The sequence below is a fragment of the Myotis brandtii genome, unplaced genomic scaffold (assembly GCF_000412655.1).
Source record: "Myotis brandtii unplaced genomic scaffold, ASM41265v1 scaffold343, whole genome shotgun sequence".
NCBI lineage: Eukaryota > Metazoa > Chordata > Mammalia > Chiroptera > Vespertilionidae > Myotis > Myotis brandtii.
In genome coordinates, this window is record NW_005363209.1 from 138,734 (window position 1) to 143,793 (window position 5,060).

Below are 5,060 nucleotides of genomic sequence, written 5' to 3' on the forward strand. Positions count from 1 at the left end.
CAACCTCCTAGTTCACAGGTTGACACTCAACCACTGAGCCACGCGGCCGGGCCCCACTTCTTTTTTGCTTACAGAACCCTGAGTTTATCCTATATAATGAAAGCCTAATATGCTAAGTGTCTGACCTTTCATTTGACCAGTCACTTTGACGTGTACTGACCACCAGGGGGCAGATGCTCCGACTGGTAGGTTAGCTTGCTGCTGGGGTCCAGCCGATAGGGACTAGGTCAGCAGTGGGCAAACTACAGCCTGCGGGCCGGATCTGGCCCGTTTGAAATGAATAAAACTAAAAAAAAAAAAGACCGTACCCTTTTATGTAATGATGTTTACTTTGAATTTATATTAGTTCACACAAACACTCCATCCATGCTTTTGTTCCGGCCCTCCGGTCCAGTTTAAGAACCCATTGTGGCCCTCGAGTCAAAAAGTTTGCCCACCCCTGGACTAGGTGAAACGAGCTGGACACACCCTGGAGCCCTTCTGAGGTCCCTCCCCTGCCGATCATGCACCAGTGGTGTCCCTTGGCCTGGCTTGCACCCTCTCGCAATCTGGGGCCCCTCAGGGGGTGTTGGAGAGCCAGTTTAGGCTCGATCCCTGCAGGCCAGGTTGAGCGGCCCCACCAGTGCATGAATCCGTTCACCAGGCCTCTAGTTTGTGTATAAAATTGGTCAAGGGCTTTAAGAATGCTAAGTCCCTCCAACTCCTAGGAAGTGAATCTTCAATCATAACAGTTCCTTTCCTCTTGTGAATGGTTTAGCAATGGGCATGTGAGACAATTCTGGCCAAAAAGACATGAGGGAAAGTCTTCTGGAGATACATGGGAAAGGTTTATCCTGGTCTTAAAAAGTGGTGTCCAAAAGGAAAGAGTCTCCATTACTTCTATTTGAATGTTGTGTGAGGATGAGATTCATAGAGTAATAGCAATCAATCATGAGAGAACAAACCTGAGGGCAGGAACCAACATGCTAAGGAGGCCAGAGACTTGTCATTGTGAGCCATTGAGTTACCCAACCTTAGAGCAGTTCTGCCTTTAGATAATTAAGTAATGTCTGAGATGATAAGTGATGTGAAAAAGAATAAAACAAGGTAAATGGTGAAAGACTGATGGAGGAAGGTGCTATTTTATATGGATGGCTAGAAAAGTTATCTCTGATAAGATGATGTTTGATACTCAAAGTAAGTAAGGGGGAAGGCTGTGTAAGATATCTGGAGGAGGCACAAAGGCCCTGAGGTAGAAGTGTGCCTAGTAAATTCCAGGTATAACAAGTGGCCAGTGTGACTGGAACAGAGTATGTGAGGGGAAGAGTGGTGGGAGAGGAGAGGAGAGAGAAATAATAGGGCCTACTCATGTAGGGCCCTTTGAACCATCTTAAAGACTTTGGATTTTATTCTGGTGATATGGGCAATCATTGCAGGGTTTTGAACAGGGATGGAACACAATTGGAATGTTACTTTAGAAGGATCACACTGACTGCTAAAGGGGACAAAGGTGGAAGCAGAGACTAACTAGGAGACTATAATAGTGGAGAGATGATGGTGGCTTGGACCAAGATGGTGGTTGGATAAAAAGAGGCAAACTTCTGGAGATGTTTCTAAGGCAGAGCCACTAAGATTTCCTGATGGATTGGGTTGGGGTGTCAAAAGAGGAATCAGGGGTGAATGCTAGGTTTTTAGCATAAGAAAATTGTTAATGTGGATTTGTCATTTACTAAGATGAAATGGACTGAAGGAGCAGCAAATTTGAAGAGAAACATAAGTTTGTATTAAATTTGAGACGTCTATTAGCATTCAAATGAAATAGTTGAGGAAGCTGGAATGTATATATTTAGAATTTAGAAAAGTAGTCAGTCTAGTGATATAAATTGGAGTATGTATTCAAAGTCACGATAATGCCCCTGGCAGGCTTGACTCAGTGGTTAGAGCATTGGCCCGCAGACAGAAGGGTAGATGATTTGATTCCCTGTCAAGGGCATGTATCTGGGTTGCAGGTTTGATCTCCAGATCTGGTTGGGGCAAATTTGGGAGGTGACCAATTGATATGATTCACATCAATGTTTCTCTCTCTCTCTCTCTCTCTCTCTCTCTCTCTCTCTCTCTCTCTCTCTCCCCCACCCTCCCTTCTGTTCTCGCTAAAAAATCAATGTGGAAATAAAAATATATATTCTTGGGTAAGGATTAACAAAGTCACAATAATGGATGAGACTATTAAAGAACTGTTTTTCATATAGAGATGAAAAACCCAAGGATTGAGTCCTGGAGCACTTCAACTTTTAGAAGTCAGAGAGGTAAGGAGGAACCCCAGAGAAGACAGAAGGGGCAACCTGTGAAGTAGAACCAAAGAAATTGTGTCCTTGAAGTCAAGTGAGGTTTCTTTCTGAAAGAATGCTGATCTCTGTCAAGTGCTGCTGAGAAGTCAAGTAAGATACGGTTTTAGGAGTTGACCATTACATGTGGTGGCAACATGGCAGACATGGCAGTCAATGCTGACTTTACCAGAAGTTCCCATTGGACTCCTGGGGTGAATTTCTGATAGGAATTGGGTTCAAAGGAGAATGAGAAAAGAGGAAGTAGGGGCAGTGACTATAGGCTACTTTTTAACTGAGTTTTTATATAAATGGAACTAGAGAAATAGGGTATTAACTGGAGGAGGAAATGGGATCAAGAAGTTTTTAAAGGTCGGTAGGTATTTACCAACAGGCTTGTATGATGATGGTAATGAAGGAAATACTGATGGTGCAAGAAAGAGGGGGGGACAACTGCTGAGTTAAATGAGTTAAATCAGGATGGTTGATAACAACATATCTTTGCAAACTTCTAGCACACTGGGAGACAGGCACAACAGGCAGTCCCCAATACTATTCCCCCTCCTCTCTCACCAAATCACAAAACTGAAGGCCTTAATAATAATCTAGTCCAACCCCCTCCATCTTATAAAAGGAGAGACCAAATGTTACAATGAGTACTGCCCTCTCCAAAAGATTCCTCTTTCTGGAGCAACGAGATTAGCTGGGTTTTCCAATGATTACATGGGTCATCTCAGGCAGGAAATGACTGCTCAGGGCATAAGATTGTACTTCACTCCATCAAACTGAAGGTCCGGTGCAGAAAGCAGCACACAAAGAGCCCTTTGACAAACACAGAGGTGAGAAAGTAATGCCGTGCGCGACTCCCCCTGGGCCCCATTCGGTTCTTCAGGCCCCTCGCAAAGCACTCTGGCCTTGGGCGCCGGTAGAAACGCAGAAGCTGACGATGACCAGGCAGGGCGCGGAACCCTAGGGATCCCTGCCGCGGAAGGGGCATGTCCCAGTCCGGGGCTGGGGACTGGACGGCGCGGGGACCACAGGGTCTCCGCGGGCCGGCTGGGTTGGGGAGCAGAGTCGGTAGACTAGCCTCCTCCCCTAAGCCCGGCGCCCTAGGAGGAGAAGCGTGTGGGCCTTCTCTGGGGCTTGAAAAACGGGGCGCGGGGCCGTTCTGCTGTCCACTGGCCGGCCGGCAGGGCTGTTTCCTGCGGAGATGGAGAGGAAGAGCTGTCCCCAGACCTCGGCGCGGACCCTTCCCTCTTCCCTGTGGCCGTGTCCCCGATGTCTTACGCCTTCTTCGAGGTCGCCTGGCGTCGCGGTGGCCCTGGGACCACCGCGCTCACGGAAAGCCGCGCGTCGGGGCGGTCCCCTGCTTTACTCTCCAAGGCAAAGCGAAGGGAGCCTGTCCTTAGGGTCCCACGGCTCGCCCCGCTGGGGGGGGGGCGCGCACTCCCGATAGGAGTCCTTTTGAAAGAATATCATCTAATGCTTTTTACTGATAAACACATAAATGATAATAAAAGAGAAGCAAAGTTTGAGTAGCCGGCCTCTGGGTGTGAGCACCTGTATTAATTTACGCACCGTTAATGGTTTCCTAAGAGCACGCCTCCCGAGGCAGAGGCAGATGGCCGGGGCTTGGCGCGTCCCCTCAGGCCTCCCGAGGCCCTTCAGAAATACTCTCCCCCCACGTTTCAGGAGCGCTGCAAGGCAGCTGTTACATGGACGGTTTCCAACACATCTGGAGAGCTTGGCGACCCTTAGGAAGGAAGGTACGATGGCACACGGGAAAGGTGTCCACTTGGCTTGCTGGGTCCTAGGGTCAAGTCTGGGAGTCAGGCCAAGGCTTTGATGCTTAGGAGAAAATAGACCAACGCCAAGACCAGGAAGGCGCTAAAGATGATATTTATCACGATTATTTTTTACTTTTTTAAAGGTTGGCGTGTGTAAAAATCTATTCTACTTAGTCCACGAGTTAACACTACAGCTGAATAAACCAGTAGTCAATGTAAGTATTCAGATCCTAAGGAAAAACACAGAGATTTGGTGGCGGTGGCTGTAAAAGGTAGTGATTGGTTTCCTGTATCCATAGCGGGCAATTTGATACTGTATATTATGAAACACAAACGAGAAAGCATGCTTATCAAGAAGGAGGACTTGTTTCTTTTATTTTTTTAATTTTTTTTTAAGGACTTGTTTCTTTTAGACAATGTTGTGGGTGAAAGGTTGAAATTATCAGTTGAAATATCTAGTGACGTCTAACATTATCTTTAAATAAAGCATAAGTGACAGGAGAGTACAGATGCGATATTCCTCCGGGAGATTAACTCTTCCTGGGCTAGTCCTCCCTCCCCCTGAACCCCAAACTCACCACACAGCCGTGGCAGGGCTTGCCAGTGTTTGGGGAGGTCGGGCAGCGGTAGCAGAGCTCACAGCTCTTTGCCTTAGTAAAGGATGGTTAGTAGGTCCCCGGGTGCCCCAGAGCAGCAGGTGGCATAGGCCGACTCTGGGAGCAAAGGGAGGCGCACACACCTCCTGGGCTGTTATAGCTGCTGCTCCCCCACCTCCACGCCCACCCCCAGCCACACTCCCTCTTCTGGGTCTCGTGCCTGTTCAGAGTGTAAGATGAGGGGAATTTCAAGAGATCTCTAGAATTGCGCCGGTGAGAATGGCCCCTGGGCACGGCGGGTTTCTCCGGCTGCAGCTAAAGCTGAAGCTCGGACAAGTCCCACGCGAGATTCGACTCTGCCCGGACGGAGGTGA